The 20,620-nt window shown below is 39.7% G+C and overlaps 1 long non-coding RNA gene across 1 annotated transcript in view; it reads right to left on the reverse strand.

Moving 5' to 3' along the window:
* Positions 1-237: 237 nt before the first annotated feature.
* The window catches only part of LOC131920556 (uncharacterized), a 45,580-nt gene continuing 25,197 nt past the window's right edge, over positions 238-20,620 (reverse strand). Inside the window, exons 2-3 of the long non-coding RNA XR_009381702.1 lie at positions 4,150-4,236; positions 238-388 (exon numbers count right to left, since the gene is read on the reverse strand). This is a non-coding gene — a long non-coding RNA (uncharacterized LOC131920556). The remainder of the gene's footprint in view (positions 389-4,149; positions 4,237-20,620) is intronic.

The raw sequence follows: 20,620 nt of genomic DNA on the forward strand, positions 1-20,620 counted from the left end.
AGATCACAAGGTCACTTGGTCAATGCTGTATTCTCCACTCACTTCTGTAACTCCTGTTAGGGAGAACTCAATGACATGTGAACCTCACTTATAACTTGGAGTTCTATGTGGTAAACCTGGAGTTAATTTTATTCTTGCTAAAGATGAGGTAAACCTAGTAGAGCCTGACCCGAGAGCCTCTGTGATCCTAGCTTTTGTCTTTTCAAATATAATTAGTCACAAATGACAGTGTAGCAATTGAGTGATCAGTGAAAATCTTTATTACTGGAATGAGGTCCCAGCAGATCCAGAGGGAATGAGAAAACCTCAGCAGCAAAGAAGTCAGATGTCTCTTTTCCACTGAAGAGTCTGCTTCAAATGTCCTTGATTTTGGAGGTTCTCAAACCCACTGACAGGAAAATGAATGCATAGTTTTATTATTGAAATCCATTAAATATCACTGGATACTAAAGAAAAATTGATATTTTTTTCTGTATTACTGATTACATGTAGCTTTTGACTGATGGCTTCAAGCCACATTACTATGTCATGATCTTGGAGATGTTACTCTGGGGCTATCTTGCATATGTTTCATATTACCTGGACCACAATGCATTTTTCTTTTCAAATGAAAGATTAAAAATCAACACACACACACACACACACACACACACACACACACACACACACACCTCAGAATACACTGGTCTTATCCAGATCTGTCACTAGTAGAACAGTAAGACACCTTTAAGAGCATAGGTGAGCATTCAACACCAAGACTGATACCTGTAGGCTGGGGGATCTGCCCTGCAGAAAACAACAGCATATCCTTGGAGGCAAAAAACAGAGCCAGAATGGAAGAATGTGATGTTTCCATTTGCAAACAAGCTTGCACATCAGACAATTTAAGAAGGAAACACTTCTGGCAAAAAGAATGCAAAATACATCATAGAATGTGAACCTAGGGCCATCAGCTGGTCCTTTGGGGATCCCCCTGCATATGGAAAAGCAGACAAAGAAACACTCTTCTCAGTTAATGTGTAATCAACTCAGATTGCTTTGGGGAGTAAGGATTGCTGCTGCACTCCATGGGAAGGAAGGATTTCTTTCAGGCCTAAAGCATTGCCCAGACAGGTTCAGAAATTTTTGTTAAGGACAGAAAGAGATGGGCAACTGCAGCATTTGTGACCAGTATCAACATTTGCCCGAGGACCTCTTCCTCACTTTTCAGAAAAGAAGAAAATCTTGAAGCATTGTGTGATGAAACAGTAATCATAGCCATGCAGGCAACAGGAAGATTTGGGCAGCGCAAGCTGGGTCTTGTGCTCAATTAGTGCATTGATCCACCCAGCCTGGTCTCACTGATGTCCCTGAGACCTTCCTCAAATGCTCTGGCCCACTCACCAAAACACAGCCTGATGTGCCTCACTCAACTGTCCTCAAGTTCTAACTAGAGCCAGTAAATGTGCTTTTCTGCCCCGTGTGTTCACAAGACCTAAGAAGACACAGTTTGAAAGCTTTTGGATTTAAGTTATGGGAGAGGAGTTGATGACAGCTCCTTCCAGGTTTATCCATTTGGATATATGTCCCAATAAATCTCTCTGTTTGGATATATGTCCCCTCTGAACTTCTCACTGCCTCAGAATCAATGTCCATGATGAAGAAGCACCAGCGAAGTTCTGCAGAAGCCAAGTCAGGATGCCCTCTGATGTGGCCTGCTTTTGCCCCACAGTGAGTCACTGTCTGCTACACTCATTTCTTCCTGGAACTTATCCAACCTGGAAGTATATGTGCACATAATTGATTACAGAGACAAGGCCTCACTGGTTCTTGTGCTCCTCATTTCAATACACAGCGGAGCTTGCCAGCACATTGTTGGCACTCTGTAATGTATGTTGCATGTGATAAGGCTTCTTCCCACTGCACTGAAAAAGGGAAAAGGAGCTGTTTAGGAGAAATTCCTAATGCTCTGCACTGCCCCATTAGCCCTGGCCACCCCATCTCCTCTTACTGATCTTCTCTTTCAAGACTTCAGCCCCCATGTTGTTGCCCAGGAAAGCCCAAGTCCAGTTCAGCTGGTCATGGTAATAGGGAATTTTTGGTTCTCAGAGGTTCAGGTGGAGACAACTCAGGGAAAACCTTGACACCCTCTCTAGAATTGTGCCTGTACTCGATTAACAACCGAGGCAAAGACTGTTTAAAATTTTTCATTTCACTATGATTAAGTATTAAGTGGCTTGTCTTTAACTGACAATTAAAACTTTCCCTTTTTTGAGTGGTTTCAATAGTGAGCCTAGAAATTATTGTCTTATCCTTCAAATAGAAGGATGGATGACAGTTACTGCACAAGCCTGGTGGATGCAAACAATCAGAGGCAAACACGATTGCTGTCCCAAGCCATGAGAATTTCCAAGAATGAAGGAGAGATGGGATCGATGTATGGGAAGGTATAAAGAGCAGTCAGGGAAGGGAGGAATATTGTAATTAAGGTAAGATCACAAACAGGAAAAGAAAGAAATTCCAAGAAAATTCGGTACTTATGGTGTGAAATGGGCCTTAGAAGGTGCCCCGTGAAAATACTTGTGACACTCCATCACAGGCAGGGTGAGCTCTGCTCCCAGAGTCTCTGTGGTAATCAACACCCCACTGATCTCTAACCATTTCTCTCACTACTGCCTCCTGTGGAGAGGATCACCTGCAAAAACCAGGAGTTAGTGTATTTTAAACACATTGCTCTGGTCATTCCCTGATAAAGGAATGATAGACTTTACTCATAAAAAGGCTCATTTAATCCAACAAACAACCCCAAGGACTTTGGCCCAGAGACTGTCATTAAACTTGCTTTATCTACAAGGAAGCTGCTTCTGCAGAGGTGAAGTAGTGTACCTGAGGCTGATGGTCAGGGAACATCTGGAACAATGTTCTAGTCTGTGCCCAAGTCCCATGCCTGGTGCTGACCCACAATATCACTCTCAATGAGTCACATAACCTTCTGAATGTTAGCTTCTTGTGCAGAGGGGCAAAGCAAAGGCACAAGGTAACAGAGAAGATTTAGCATGACTGTGGCCTTCCCAAACCATAGAGCCATAAAATGCAATCTCTCCTCCCTACTTCTGACATGACTAACAGGGAAATCAGTTTTGTGAAGACTGAACTTCTTTCTCTGAGCTTGTGAGCCAAGCTGAGACTTCATTTCATACAAAACACTTGTCATCTGGGGATCAGCGTTCTCAATAGTAAATATATCTAAAGTAGCACTTAACCTAAGATCTATAGAACTAGTTTTAGGATTAAAAAAAACACTTGCAAGTAAAAGTTTGAAGCCAGGCGTCACATGACATAAGTACTAATAAATCTCAGTGTTTCCTGTGTTGAAACTTGAAATGTTCCATGTTTCCCAGAGGCATATGTAAACTTGAAAGTTCACACAATAGCCTTTTAAATCCCTTGTCCATGGCCCTCTTCTGGGACTGTTGCCTGGCAAGGTCTCTAGGCCCTGGGGACAGGGGGTGAGGAGACACAGAGACAACGACACAGACTCCAGAAGGTTGCAAGTAAGCTCTCATTTATTTTTCGGAAAGAGTAAGCCTTATATACCCTCCATTCCATGCCACGCTGAGGATAGGTCTGCCTTAGTGCTCATTGCTAAGTTGGTGCTTTCTGATAAGCTCTGGAATCTGCTGGCTGTTACTGGCCTCAAGGCCCCCCTTTTGGCTATTTTTGTAGGATGCCTAGTCATTGCAGAAGTAGTATAGCACATACTCTAGCTTATCTGAAATGTGCAGCAGTTCTGCTTGCCTCACAGGACCTCCACCATCTTCCTACAGCAAATCCACTTGTGAGGAGGCAGGTGCTATGGGACTTGATAGGACTTGACAATCATCTCTCCAGACTCACAGCTCAGCCACAGCCCCCTCTACCTCACATACTTCACACAGGGTTAGGTGCTGTGCTGCAGTGGGTTTGGTCTTGCCTGTTCCTCCTTCAGCCTGCCTTATTCCTCTTCAGTAAAGGATCCAGTGACTAATTAAAATTCTACTCAGTTACATAATGCCTGAGTGAGTCTGCTCTTGGGCATCTCTCTTGACTATTGCTATGTTTCAGGTCAGAACTATAGTTTCTCCAGAAAATGAGCTGTCCAATATCACATGTGAACATCATTCTCCTTACCTCGCTGCTTTCTCTGTGACATATGATGGAGTTGGAGGCACACTGTTTCTTCAACCACTGAGTCCCTCGTGTGCTGAAAAACATTGACTAAACATAGAATGAGAAGAGGCACACCCTTAAAGACTGAATGAATGTACTCAGAGTCAAGTTCACCTTCTCTAACTTAACTCTACCCAAATATGGTAGAATTCTACCCAAATAAGGTTCTCTGTTTCAGGAGAATATAGAGGAAATCTTCCCAGGGCTGTCTAGGATCTCCATGGTCATTGTGGATTTGGACCTTTCCATTTTGACATTCTTTATCCTGGCAGAGCACACAGCCTCAAGGTTGCCTCATAGTCTAAGAGGGCTGGAGTTGCCCACAAAGTTCTACATATTTGCCCACAGTTGCAACCAGTAAAATTTTTTATTATGGTCACATATAGAGAAACAAGTGAATCTGGGAAATCTGGTCTTTTAGAAACCAGAATAAAAGGTGGAGCTGTGAAAGAATGGATAACTAATACAGGAGACCAGCCTGTCTATGACTCATGATCTGTTGATCCATTTGCCATGTCTCTCACATATCGCCTTGCATTGGTTTTGGTTTCAAGATTGTGAGGCCCTTGAGGACAGGTATCATCTATTTAGCATTAGTGTCAGTATAATCTAGTTTAGTACCTTGGTAACTAGGAGACATTACATTTGTTGAAGTATTGATTAAAAGAATGAATAAATAATTTAATCAACAAACAAACAGATGTTTGAAATTAAGAGGTACAGCTTGTAAATCCACTTCAGTAGTCTCTTTCTATTTGAGTATTTTTCAATTATTAAATCTAATATGTATTACCATTTAAAGTTTAACAAATTGCTTAACAGGAGATCTGAGATTATTCTGACATTTCAAATTAGAGAGGTTTTTTCTTTTCTTGGCAAACATTAGAGGGCTATAAATTTTCATTAGTTGAGTTTGCCTATTCCCTAATGCAATAGGGCTTATTTTTCTTTCCAAAGGTTAATTGTGTTTTTCAAATGTCTACTCTTTCCTTAACTCACATTGGGTATAATATTTAAACACAGTGACCTCATTCCTTTTTCATATTTTGTTAGCGATTATTCCAATTTTATTATAAAAGTGTTTTGAGCATAATATTCAGAAAAGCTAACTTGGTGGCTTTCAAACATTGCTGATTTAAATTTATATTGCAATTCTAAAGGTTTTTCAAAAGTATCTAAATTATGGCTTCTCTAACAAAAACAGGTATATTTAAATGAAACAAACAGATGCAAATAAAATAGGTGGGCAACACATAGATTTCTCTGAGTCTTTTAGGTTTAGAAAATAGAAGTTTAGTGTGCTGAATTTTAAATATGTTTTGATTTGAAATTAATAGCTGATTTGGATCTCAGGGTTTTGTCGTTTATGCCTACTTAATTAGAAATGTACTTGGAAATGTAACACACTCCATGCATCATTAAGCACTTTAAATAATTAATAGTTGATTATTTTCCCTTTTAAGATGGCCTCGTTTATAATTCTGCCTCAATGATAAGACTGACCTTTACGTAGAAATTAAGTTGTGCTTCTATTTAGAAAATAGAACTTTGCTTGGAGTGTATAAAAAGTGACACCCAGACATGATGCTCTGTAAAATGTGAAAGTCTTGGCCAGTGCCATGCCAGTATTAAGTGAAGAGATCAATAATCATCATAATGTGATGCTTACATCGATGTTTCTTATGGTCTGATCCCTGGGACCTTTTGCTGACCCCATGATTGAATCAACAAAACAGACTGTGGGTACATGCTCTCTCTATGACAAGGGACATAGAGACAGCTGCAGTACAGCCAAGCCAAGACAAGGACCATCTTCTCACCACTATTCTGAAAACAGAGCATTGGACATCTGCTGTGGATGACTGATTGATAAAGTGCTGACTGGCCAGTAACCAGGCAGGAAGTATAGGCGGGACAAGGAGAGAGGAGAATTCTATGAAGTGGAAGGTTGGGGCACAGAGATGCTGCCAGCCACCACAATGAAAAGCATGATGTAAGATAACGGTAAGCCATGAGCCACATGGCAAGGTATAAATTTATAGAAATGGGTTAATTTAAGACATAAGAACTAGATAGCAAGAAGCCTGAGCCATTAGGCCAAACAGTTTAAATAATATAGGCGTCTCTGCTTGTTTACTTGGCTGCAGGACTGGCAGGTGAGAGAGATTTGTCCTGACCATGGGCTAGAAAGGACCAGGAAAACTTCAACTGCAGAAATTCTTTCTTTGAGCCTTCATTATTTTAGTTTTGAGCAGAACATGGTGATCTTGGGGAGTAGAATCGCATAGACAGGTCTACATGTCATCATACCAAAATATTTCTCCACATTAATTTTCCAAGTCAATATCCACCCCAAAAAAACACTGCAGGAAAATGTAGTTTGAGCCAGTATGATCCACTGAGTCAGCTCATGGAAGAAAGACTGAGAACATAGGTCATCTCTAAAGAGAAGAGGTAATTCAGCATCAACAGATAAGATGCCATGGCTCCCCTAAGGCAAATTCACTCCTCTCTACCACTGTCCCTTAAAGAAAGCACTTACTCAAGCAGATATAACCTTGGTTTGTGTTCTCTCAGATCAAAAAGGGATGATCAAACAACCTCTCTTCCCATAAGCATGGTAATGGTAATCTTCCCATAAGTTTGACTTTTGCTTTTTCCTATAAAGGATTTGCCCATTGTCTTTCAACTAAATCCAAATATGTTGTTTAGGGACCATTATAATATGCATTATGGGTTATAGTGACCTTGGGTCCCCTTAATCAATGAAGAAAAATGTCCTGGAATTGATGTCTAGGGTGGTGAGAAAGCATCCTGTAGTCAGATGTTTCTCGGGTCCCACCAAACCCCCACAGTCCCATGGCCTGCTTATAGAATAATCACTCAAAAGCTTATATGGATTATGACTGCTTGGCCTTAGCTCAGGCTTAATGCTGACTAGCTCTTACACTTTAATTAACCCATAATTCTTTTCTATGGTTAGCTCATAAATGAAGAGAAAAACTGGCTTTCAAATTCAACATTGTAGGACTGTTACCAGATACTCATATCCATAATCTGTTGCCCAGTCTTCAAAAAGAAATCAGAAAGAAGATATTAGTCAAAAACAAAAGATTGATTTCTAATTTCTCCAAACTAAGGTAAGAAAGAACCTAGTTTCTCTCCACCTCCACTGTTCCTGGGTAGTCTCACAAGTTATAGAAAACCATGTGACAAAAGCCAGAAGAAATGTGAACTTAGCTGTGTGATAGTTTACACGGCTATCCTTCCTTGGGTCGCCTCCATTACCCCACTCTTTGCTGCCAGCTTCAAGCTTGGGAGTTATGTTATCATAGGTTATACAGTTATAGGAAGTATTTTGTTCAAACTGGGGGCTTAAGAAAGGGACCAGACATTGTCTCAAAGACCTCCTGTGTTAAAAATAGAAAATAAATGCAAAGGTTTTATGAGATGGTAAGTGGAAGATTCCTATCAGTTCTGGGTCTGAAAGAGTTTGTTATCCCTGGAATCCTCTCATAGGTACAAGCTAAAGGCTATGTATATACATAGAGGAAGAATGTTCATACACATCTTTGGATATCTTCAACTTTTTAGTCCCGCATGTCTGCTATGCAAACACTAAAGTTGCAAGTGAAAAAGGACTTCCTAGCTGAAGTGAGGAGAACAAGTAGAATTCTTCCTATGTCCCTCCCGCATCCTAACCAATTCTCTTTTAGCATGGGATCACTATTACAGTGAGTTCATTAGAATCTCTTATTAACCATATAGGATAAGTATCAATATTTGATAGTTTTAAAATTATAACATGAGCCAGGCAGTGGTGGTACATGCCTTTAATCTCAGCACTCAGGAGGCAGAGCCAGGTGGATCTCTGTGAGTTTGAGGCCAGCCTGATCTACAGAGCGAGATCCAGGATAGGCACCAAAGCAACACAGAGAAATCCTGTCTCAAAAAAACAACAAAAAAAACTATGACAAGATGATTTAAATATATTAGCAATTTAAAATCCAGGAGATATAATATCCTGCAGTTTTAGAAATGAAAGAGAAAGAAAATAAATAATATTAAATAATTACGACAAAATTTTTCACATTATATTTCTTATTAAAAAGCATATGATGGGATGATGAGAGCTGCATAATAAAGGCATGAAATGCAGATTTTTTTTTTTGCTTCTTAGGACGAAATCTTGGCTTGCTCATTCCAGAAACTGAATATGTTTGTACACACTTCCATAACAATGCTATTTTTGAAACTCCATTATAATAGTGCAAAGGTTGAAATTCTTGCATGTGAAATTTTTAAGCTGCTTAACTATACAGTTAATAGAAATGTCAACTGTGCTTCAGACTTGTCCCCTTCCCCAAGACCTTCAGGAGTCATGTTCAATAGGTGAACTAACCTTCCCCATGTTGTGTAGTAAACATATAAATCTTAGTGGAGTAAAGTAGCCTTCAGGGAGTTATTGACTTCTTTGTGGTTAATTATTTTATGAATGATCTTGATGTTTTGTGCCTCAGAGTGATTTTTCATGGTGAGTTACAGTTTCAATGCATTCACATTTTCACAGATATTTTATTTAACCAAAAAGTTTCAAGTCAGAGTGATCAGGGATCACAACCGTTGGACTAAGAAGACAGCCATAGATTTCAGATCACAGGAACTGTTAAAAAAATACTGCAGATATTTTTACCTTGTATTAATCCAACTCTAGCTTTGAAAGGAGGAGAATCATCTGGAGGGGTTGTTTTAATTTTATTATAATTGTACCCAAATACCTGAGAGAAAAATTTAGAGAGGAAAAGTTTTATTTTGGCTTGCAATTCCAAAAGATTTTTGCCATGGTCAGTTAGCACTGTGTACTGGTGTAGAACATCATGGTGACAGAAAGGGACAGTGGAGGAGACCTGCTAACTTCAGGGCATGCAGGAAGCAGAGAGGAAGCAAGGGACCGGGAGTAATATATCCTAAGTATCCATGTCTAGTGACCTACTTCTTTCAGATAATTTCCACATCCTAGAGGAAAGTAGATGGAGGACTTGAAGCAGAGTCCATGGAGGAATGCTGCTTATAGGCTTGAGTTCCTATCATTTGCTCTGTTTGCTTTCTTATACAACTCAGGACCACCTGCTCGTGGGTGACACAGCCCACAGTGAGCTGGATCTTTCTACATTAATAATTAATCAAGAAACTGTCCCACGGACTGGCTTCCAGGTCAGTCCAAGAGAGGTATTTTCTCAGTTGAGGTTTTCTCTTTCCAGATGGCTGTCACTTGAGTCAAATGGAGCACACACAATCACACACACACACACACACACACACACACACAAAAAAAAAAAATCCAGCCCAACCTTTGTTTCCACTTATCACCTAGAAAAGTATTTCAATATGATAGGTTTGAAAATTTATGAATCTCAAATTTTATACACACACATATATATGTATATATAATTATCATTTAGCTAATGCCACATTGTGAATCAAAAAGTGAACTACCCTATGCTCAGCAGCTGAAAGCTACTTTGATTCTATACTCCAATGGATTGCTGAGTAAGGCAAAGGTGTCCTTGCGGTGTTCCTCATAGTCTGTCCTTCAGGTGTCTGCCCGCTGGCAGGTGGGTGGAGGGACACTGTCTGTGCTCAGTCTCTTCATCTAGCTACTGCAATGGGGAATGTTCTCTGGACTCAGTGTTATAAGAAAGAAAGGGGCAGTTGGGAAGTTTGGGGTCTCTTGAAGTATTACATAAGCTCAGAACAACACACCCAGTATCTGCTTTCACCTCTATTGACTGAGGCAAGCAGCAGCCTGCCCAAGATTCCAAAAGAGATAGTGAGATGGTGTATAAATGGCCCAGACCCGGGGAGGAGCAGGAAAATTGGGCCAGTTTTGCCATCAGTACACCAGGACATAAACAAATCAAAATGAAAATTTCAAAAGGATTTATTGTAAGAAATAAACCAGGAAAAGCACTTGCTTGTTCTCTGAAGAAATAGAAAGAAAATACGGATCATTTGAGAATAAAAATAGATGAATGATGAAGTTTTTAAGTCAAGACACAAGTGATTTATATAGTGAAGACTGACAAGAAGAAAACTGGATATCGCCATGCTATAATTTAAAATGCCTGTGGAAGTACTACTGGTTAGAATTGATAAAGCACATAGCTCAGTCTGAGCGGGCAAGTAAAGAAAAACATTAGGAATGCATTGAAAAAGAACAGATGTAAATAAATAAAGCTGGAAGGGAAATAATTAAAAATAACACCAACATCATCTCTCCATCATCCAACGGTGCTCCTGAAAATAAATGACACAACTGGAGAGAAATTCTGTCACAAGAGTAAACAAAAGAAAATATTGAATTTCTACATTTATTATTATTTCATTTTGAGGCAGTATCTTGCTTTGCAGCTAAGGCAGACCTCAAACTCACAGTGTAGCCAACATTGGCCTCAGGCTTGTGATTCTCCTGCCTCAGTCTCTCAGTGCTGGGATTACATATGTGGAACAGCAGATCCCATGAAGAACACATGAAGAAGAAATATTTAGTCATGCCAGTAACTTATAATTCACTAAATGTCAACAAAATATAATGTAAATAAACCTAAAATTAAGATAGTAAAGAACATTTTAATGTTGAGAATTTCTAACTAAAAGATCAATTCTATACTTTTAAGATGATAATGTCATATGGAAATCACTAGGAAAACTGGGGCACAAACATGATATGAAAGGCTGTAAGTCTATAATGAAGTCAAAGACAAATGTTTACAAATAAATTGAATTGATACTTGCAATTTCAGAACATGTAGCAGAACAGAAAACTAACTACCAACTATTTTTCATTCTCTTTCATAAGTACTATTAAGAATTTAAGTAATTCCTGTGGCACAATGTATATTAATTTGAGATTATATGCAGAAAACCTGGATATGATTTTTGTATATTTTGCACTATACTAAAATAATAGTGTATGATGACAAAGATGTAAAAATTTAGAACAACTGAATATCAGCTGAAAATTAAAAGTGGGCATCCTCTCTAGAAATAATTGAGTTGAAAAGTACATATTTTGAATAATTCTGAGAAGTATATCATAAATTTCTCTGCCTATTACTAAGAAATGTTGCTACTAAGCAAGTAATATATTTTTTACAATACAAACACAATGAAGAAAAATTATTTAAATGCAATAAAATTATAATTAATGAAAGTATTTTCTACCTGTCTTAGACAATACCAAAATGATTTCTATTTTTTTTTGGTCATGCAGTATGGATTTAAATGCCTATCTATGCAGAATAAGTATAAAATGCATAGATATAAAAGAGAAGAAACCATTACTTTTAAAGATTTATGAATGCCTACTGAATATATGGCAAATATCCTGGAAATAACAATCAGGAATAAGGCCAAATAAAATTTAAATAATAAAGTAACTTCTGAATTACAGCAATATATCTTTTTCATAAAGAAAAGAAAAATGTTTTCAAATGGATTCAAAATTATGAAATACTTTCATTTGTAGGATATTTACAAAATCTATGTCAGCAAAACTATGCACTCAAGGAAATAAAAGTACATTGAGGGGGTAGAGATACATCCAGCACTTGAAAGGAGTCATCCCATATAGGGATCATTTTATATCTCACTCTGATATGTTAACAGTTACAGTTGTGTTCAATTACCTTGGTATAGTACTAGAACACTGGTTCTCAGCCTTCCTAATGCTGCAACCCTTTACATCAGTTCCTTGAGTTCTGGTGACTCCCAACAATAAAATTATTTTGTTGCTACTTCATAATTGTAATTTTGCTACTGTTATCAATTGTAATGTAAATATCTGTGTTTCCTGATGGCCTTAGGCGAACCCTGTGAAAGGGTCTTTCAACCCCAAAGAGGTAGTGACCCACAGATTGAGAACCGCTGCTCTAGAAGTTATTGAGACAGCTATGCTTAATTATAGGAAGAAACAGGTTGATGGAATGAGAATCAGGCTTTACTTATACAGAATGTATCAGAGGTAGGCACACCTTCATTTCACACAAAATTACAAAATGCTAAAAGGAAGCCAATGGCAAGACTGATTAAAACTTGTAAATCAGTTTAAATGAAAGCTTAAAACAATAGTAGTAAGTCAAGCAGTGTTCACATGATAATTTGCCATGGTGATATTGAAATGTGAATGACATAAAGTTTCAAAATATAGTGCCTCATCTCAGAAAAAAAAGTTCAAAGTTTGGAGAAACCCACACACTGATTTTGGAAATATTAAAGCGACTGTGCTCTGTGTGCGGTGGAACTGCCAAAGCACTTCCTGCAAAGCTTTCTTTTATACCTGCTGTATACAGCAAGAGAGTCTGTGGGGCAGCTTGTGCAAGCCGAGAAAGCATTGGAATCAATTTCCTTTCCTACAACCGGGCAAGATTTATCGGAGAGAACTCACTCTGCAATTATAGCGACGTGAGCAATTTGGAGGAAGGTAACAAGGTTTCCATAAAGAGAAATGTGGGGTATTAATCTACCCCCCGGATCTCTCTGAAAATGAGTAAATAAGCAAGTGGCACAAATCATTTCCCTCCCTTTGGCAAAATTTCAACGGGGAAGCTATGAAATGAATTATCATTAAGGTTTAGAGCAACGTTTTATCATGAATAAGGAACTGGGAATTGAAATATGCCCCTGTCAGTAGATTAATCTTTCCTTGGTATTCTGTTTTATTCCTCTACTCAAAAATCAATGAATTCCAGCCCACCTGGAAAGTATTGTATGACTTATATAGCTGGGAGTCTAATGTCCTTGATGCACTCACTCTACTTAACTCTTGTCTTCCTACAAGGACCTCATATTCTGGCCAACTCCACCCAGTGGAAATACAATATACATTATAAAAACATAGGAAGTTGGATGGGTAGGGAAGAGGGTTGGATCTGGGAGAGTTGAAGGTGTAAAAACTCATTGTATGGAATTCTGAAGGAACTAATAAGATTACTTAAATAAATGGGACTCAGTGGTATAAGACTAGCCTAATATTTGTGAGATGGTTGGTTCAATCTTCAGGAGCACAAACATGAAAATAAAATATAAAGTTGTGAGATTAATTTTAATACTTTTTATTTAACATGTTAAAATGTTATTATTTCAACACTCAAGAAAAATAAAAATTTAGTGACTGTTTTAGACTCCTTGTTTTTCTGTCTGATAAGCCAACATGTGTCTTACAGTTGAAGCATGCCTCAACCCAGGGCGGCCACACTCAGGTGAGCGAGAAGCACCAATCAGGAGACCAGGCTGTGAGAGAGGCAGCTCTAGGGAGCTGAAGGACTGCTTTGATCTCCAGAGCCAGCCCAGCCACAACAGGCTCATCCATTTCTAGATTTCAGACTTCTGGCTTGCATGAAGAACCCTTTCTGCAATGCTGAAAGGCTCTTAAGTTCAAACATACATAGACATACAGGACTGTGTTTCATGTTCATTTATACATATAGATACAGATTCAGACAGAGATCCATGTTGATAGCCTCTCCTGAAACATTTTTACCTCACATCTCTGGTCCCAGTAGTTTAGCCAACAATCATATTCTTTGATAATCCTTGGTTTTATTTTTCAAAGGCAAAGATTCTATATATTTTCCCTTTATATCTATCTATAACTCCCTCATTCTTTCCTCACTATCTCACTTTTCTAGTAGAACATATCTACATTTTTTAAACTGACTTTTCTTATTGATCACATGTTGAAACAGCAAGATACCAAAATGTTAGTCCTATTGACAGTTTCATATGTAGTGAAGGATGAGATACACCACGAAATACTTTATATGTTGTAGATTTCAGGGTTAGTGAAATGCCAAGAAATGGCTAGGATTAATTTCATTGAAAAGAACTCTGAGTTTGGCGCGTGATCAGAAGTCTGACAATCTCCAGCACAGAGAAAGGAGGGATAATGCATCTAAGGAGAAAATCTGCCCTATTTATAAAATGATGTGCTCATTTCCAAAGCCAGTAATGGAGGTTGAAATGGGCAGCCTGCTTCTTAAGCACAACAGGACAGTGAGCCACCAAGTCAGCTGGGGTAATAACAGAGAAACGAAAACCTTATTAGTGAAGAATCTGAGAAGTTCAGTTTAATGGAACAAAGGCTACCGTTAAACTTGTGACCCAGTTGACAGCTCAGAGTTCACAGAAATGTTCACAGGAGAATGAACAGCTTGAAACCTAGAAGCGGATGTTCCTACCTGGTGGAACTGTCCTGGAGTGCAGGGGAGTGAAGATAATGGCAGAAATCTGCCAGTTATCCCAAGAAGAAAAGGGCATCAGTCACAGGAGGTGGTCCAGAATAGACCAGAAGCTACTGGCTTCCTGGTGAGCATGAGACCCAGAAAACATTAGAGGTACTGGGATTCCCACAGAGCTGCCAGGATGAAGACTGTGCTTAGGCCACCAGGGCAGAAATAGTTTGCAGTGAGCATGAGAGACCTAAAAAAACACACAATACTTCTCTCTTTTAAGCTCTCCATCTAAGAATTTCTCATCATTGAGAAAGATCACACCTGTGGAAGCAGAATGGGATCCAAATTTATAGTCAAACACACAATAAAAATTTGAATTATTAAGCAACAAGCAGGTCTGGAAAGATGATCCAATGAATTAAGGGACTTTGCTGCCAAGATTGCTGACCTGAGTTCAATCATAGGAACCCAGAGGATGGAAGGAAATATTTGATTCCTGCAATTTTTCCCTCAGCTCTCCACATGTGTGAGTTCACAAGCAAACACACACACACACACACATGAAACATTTCAATAAAAAGGCACAAGAATAGTCAGAAAAAAAGAGCTAATAGGTACTTGGAAGTAAAGCCATATCAGTTAATGACATGGATAGTTAAACTGTATAAATATAAATCTATTTAGAAACAGTGAGAAACTGCAGGCTGTGTCTATTTGCTTATGAGAGCTCAGGGTTTACTGGACATGAAGAATCAGACATGTTAGTAGGAAAGATTGTCTGTAATCAGAATGTTCCATTTCTAAACAAAGTAATCATACTTTGTATTTAGGCTGTTTTTCAACAGGATGCATTCAAAGTCTGTAATTTGATAATTTTATCATTGTACAAATATCAGAAACTATACTTGGTGTGTATACTGTATGCAGTTGCTTTGCTTACATTGCGTTGCATGAAAACAGTGTGTGGCTCCATCACAATGACTATGATGCTAAGGAAAGGAAGAAAATTTCCAGCTTAATTATAATTTTATGGAGCCCATTACATGTGCAGTCTGTCAGTGACCAAAACACTTCTGAAGTGCGCAATGATACTCACCAATGGAAGCAATGAAAATACCTTTCAGATATTCTGTGATTAAATTGCATCTTGCCACAGTCAAATAACTCCACCTTGGCTATTTCTTTTTCTAGTAGCAAAAATATCACTTAAATCTCCCAGTTTTGAAGGCAAAATCAAGGAATAATTCAGGGGAAGTGCAAAATATTCAGAGCAGCACTCTGTGTGGGGTGAAATCTGAAAGCAACTGCGCTGTGGGAAGGATCTTAGCAGCACCAAGAAGGAGGCCATATGATAGGGCCGCTCAATAAGACATTAGGAAGCTTGTGTGCAAAGATAGTTCAGTGCAGCCACCCTGGAAGCAACACACAAAAGCCAGTCTAAATACAGAATGCAGAACAAAAATCAAGTTTCTAGTGTGCCTGCAGCAAATAAAAAAAAAATGAATTGCATAGATATGATTATCTTCTAGGAAAATGTATTTCTGGCTTTATCTCTAATACCATTAAAATGAGAGATGACTAAACAGATGGCATAAATTTAATTCAATTATCTTTTCAGCTAAAACGTAAGAAAATGTATTGAAAGGACTTAAATTGGCAATAAAGGAATCTGAGAAGAATATGCTCTCTCTTCTCATAACTTTCCTCTTTTCTTTACTTTCTGTATCCACTTATATAATGAAACATGATTGAATCAGACCCCTCATTTCCTTCCTCAAATGCCCACCACAGGTCCCCTAACGTGTCCTCTCTTAACTTCATTTCTTGTGTGTGTGTGTGTGTGTGCATGTGCGTGTGCGTGTGCGTGTGCGTGTGCGTGTGTGTGTGTGTGTGTGTGTGTGTGTGTGTGCGTGTGTGTTTTGATAACCCACTAAGTCTTATTAGTGCTACCTATATGTCCATGAGTATGAGGCCAGCCTCTGGAGCATGAAAAATTACCATAAGGAACATACTTTAAAAACAATGATTTCTCCCTTCCCTAACACCTATTAACTACATACTAATAGCTTGTCAGTAATGGGTGTGACACATCCTTCATCCCTGGAAGAATTTTGACTGGCTTCTTTTTGTAGATGTTCTGTTTGATTAAGCACAGCTACTATGAATTCATGAATTCAATAGGCATTTTTGTCCAAAAGACAGTCTTTTGCAGAAAGTTTTCCCATCTAGAAGCTCTTATATTTTCCCCCCTCTTTTTCTGTGATGTTTCCTGAGCCTTTGTAGGAGGTTGTTTGTTAAAGATATCCTGTTTATGGGTGTGCACTCTGTTTAGTTTCTTATTCTCATCACTAACCAGCTATGAATCTTTATATTTATGGCTGACCACTGAAAGGGGAGCTTCTTACCAAGGTTAAGTGCATCCCAGGTCTATGACATTAACAAAAATTTTTAGAAGGCAGTCTTATGATATGATCATGAAGCAAATAACAAAACACAGTAACTCCATGCCCTACAGCCAAAGAATGTGAAATCTACAATGATACTGTCTTAATATAGTTTTGAAAAACTAGGGATGTTAGCGGGGTGATTTTAGAGACACCTGGAGTCTTTATATCAAATAACTCATAGATTTTGGGTAAAATAAGAGCAGAGGTATAGAATACTTGATGTGGAAAGGTTTAAATAGGGAGGGGTGTTACATTAGAGCAGAAATCAAGGGGTAGAAAGCAGGTATAACCCAAAGAAAGGGCATATGAAGAGTTGTATGGAAACACAACACAATTAGAAATAAAACTGGAGGTCTCTGCCTCCATCTCCAGCTGTTCACACAGATCTCCTCTTCCAAACTTCCTTCCTAACCATTTATCCATTTATTTCATCCCCAAATTCCAGGAGACATTGCCTGGAAACCTGACAGCTAAACCTGCCAGAGACGCAAATAGGCCAGTGAAGCAGGTAGGGAAACCAGCTCTTCACTCTCCCTTCTTTCTTCCAAATTGAATCCCCAGCTTCATCTCCAGTTCTCTAGCAAGCTGTCTGTTGGGACCTCTTCTCACTTTCTACCACCATTTCCAAGAGATCAAGCAGATCTTGGTAGAACACTCTGCTATCCTCCCTACTACAGAATTCCCTCAACCCACACACCCCCTCCTAGCCCATCCTCATGCCTAAAAGTCAGTTCCTGTCAGGGACAAGGACAGAATCTCTAGTTAGTGGAAAAATACAGACCCCCGATAAGACAGGGAACTAGATCATCTTACAGTCAGGTTGCCTAGCAACAGGACATTGAGTAGAGCCCTTGACCCTTTCACCCTGTAAACATCCCATACAAACATCCTGTTAGCTTGCCCCACCTTATGCAGATAACAGTTTCTTGCTCCCCCCACCCTGCAGGAACTATATAAATCCTTCTGGAGGAAAATAAAGTTGCACCTTGATCAGAATCTTGCCTTGGTGTATTTCCTTTGTCTCCTGTCCCTATCTTTCCGTCCTTAGGGTGGTTGAGAACCCATTGAAGCCCTGCTGGTCCGGGCAAGTTCCCAATAACCAGAAACACATTGTGCCCAGAACCCCCAGTAGTCATACCTAGGGGCAAAAGACATCTACCACACTCTCCTGAGACTAGAGAGGACAGCAGAACCAAGCAACAAAAGCAGCAGAAAAAATCCACTCAACATAGACAGAACCAGAGATGAGCACCTAGAATTACAATATTCCCAAACCCCAATGCCTAGAGGCAGTGTAAAAGCACAATCAATAATAGCTAAGGCAATATACCCCTAGAGGCCAACAACCTTACAAACAATAAGCCCTGAGAAATGCAACAGAGCTGAAACACCAAAAAAGGATGTTAACAGCCTTAATAAATATAGTGGTGCTCCTTAAAAAGGAAATGAATAAATCCATTAAGAAAGCTATGAAATATAAACCAAGAATGGAAAGAAATGAATAAGGTATTTCAAAGCTTGAAAGTAGAAATAGAACATAGAAAGCCCAAACTGAAGTGAAAATTTAGGAACTCCAACAGAAACCTCAAAAGCAAGCCTCATAAACAGAGTTCAAGAGATGGAAGGGAGAATCTCAAGAGTGAAGACGAAATAGAAGAAATGATATCCTGGTCAAAGAAAATGGCTAAAAAGATTGGGTACAAATTATCCAGAAAATCTGGGACACTACATAAGGACCAAATCTAAGAATAATAGGAATAAATAAAGGAGAAGAAACCCAGGTTAAAAGAACAGAAAATATTTTCAACAAAATTATAGGAGAAAAATTTTCCTAACCTAAAGAAGGAAAGTGCTAATCAAGGTTCAAGAAGCCTACAGAACGCCAAGTAGACTTAACCAGAAAAGAAATTCCCCCATGGCACATAATAATTAAAACACTAAATATACATAACAAAGAAAGAACATTAAAAGTTGAAAGAGGGCTGGAGAGATAGCTCCGTGGTTAAGAGCACTGACTGCTCTTCCAGACGTCCTAAGTTCAATTCTCAGCAACCGCATGATGGCTCACAACCATCTGTAATGAGATCTGGTGCTCTCTTCTGGCCTGCAGGGACACATGCAGGTATAACATTGTACACATAATAAATAATTTTTAAAAAATGCCAGGCGGCGGTGGCCCATGCCTTCAATCCCAGCACTCGGGAGGCAGAGGCAGAGAGAGAGGATGTGGACCCTGTCCTCTCTCTCTGCTCTCTCTGCTCTGCTCCTGCCATCTCTCTCTCTCTCCAGGCCTGGCTCTCCTCTCTCCTGTTTCCTCCTTCCTCCCAATAAAGCTCTCTGTAACTCTGGTAGTCGTGGCCGTGGCTTGTTACTTTTCCATCGGTAACCAACATCACCACCAGTGCCATTTATCATCCTTTCATTGGCGCCATAACTCAGGTAGGAAATTCTGTGCACTCTGAGTCCAGGGCTGAGCGTTGTCGGAAACCTATACCAAGGACCTGCGACTGCCCACTATTCATTTGCCCAGCTGCCACTGCCACCTCCGCCGCCACCGTGGTAGCCACAACTGCCACCATCACTGCTGCTTCTGCTGCTGCTGCTTCTGCGTCTCCCCCCACAACCTGTGCTGCCAAGATTGGTGAGTCCTCCGCCATTTCTCGAAGCTGCAGCCTGAGCTATATTCCTCATGCCGGACCCCCTCCCCCCGGGGAGGGGTCCTCAGTTGCATACCACAACATATTCTATCTTGACAAATATAGGATGCTGTCCAGGCCCCCAGGTGTTCCTCCAGGATGTATGCCCCAGTCCTTACCCTTATCATGATGACAGTTCAGGTAATTTGTGCTGTTAATGCTGGTCTGTAGACTGACTGTTCTCAAGGATGCTTGAAATAGGAGCCTGGGGTGCCATTTGTTATTTTAATTTTTTATTTTTCTCTCTTAGCACTGAAGCCATAGGACACAGGGGTGGATAACAATAAATTTGGCCATTTCAACCCCAATATTTCACAGGAATTATCTAACCTTCGCCAGTGAATGGGCAAATGAAGAGTTACCTTATCCCCAAGCTTTCTACTGAAGTTCTGAACCCTTCTCCTTCTCTATTTCTGATTCTTTCTCTGCCATTTGCAACCACTTCTGTCTATCTCAATTTCCTTCTCTGCTCTCTGGTATTGGGTGGGCTTTAGCTCACCTTAACTCCTCCTACTCATTCTCAAGCTGCCCTGAGAAGCACAGACAGGTCTGAAAGCAGGCCATGATCCATGTAAATAAGTTTACAGTAATGAGGACGGCTTTTTAACTAGAGATCAGTTTATAGCCTGCCTCCTGGCAGGTCTTCCTAAAGCTATCCCCAGACCAGCAGACATAAACAAAAAAAAAAAAAAAATCAAGACACAGAGTAAAATCCATCACTTGTCCCCTAGACCTCCCTGACATAGGGCTAAAACTTAAGCATCTAGAGAGCAAGGCTCCTGAACCCACAGGCTAAGATGTACCAGGGCAGAGATGAAAAAAGCCCCAAAACAGAATTGCCAAGTGCTGGCACACACTGGCACCCAAAATCCATTGGGTCCCTGTTTTAATTGAAAAAAAAGAAAAAGGGCCATGTGGGCTAGTGCATGCCCTGCCAGGCCATCAACTGAGCCTTGTTCAGAGTGCCACCTGGATAGGCAACTGGTCAGTTGACTGCACCCAGGAACCAAGGGGCAGGGGGACAGACAAAGACCTCCAGCAGACCTGTAGGCTTGGC

The sequence above is a fragment of the Peromyscus eremicus genome, chromosome 10 (genome assembly GCF_949786415.1).
Source record: "Peromyscus eremicus chromosome 10, PerEre_H2_v1, whole genome shotgun sequence".
NCBI lineage: Eukaryota > Metazoa > Chordata > Mammalia > Rodentia > Cricetidae > Peromyscus > Peromyscus eremicus.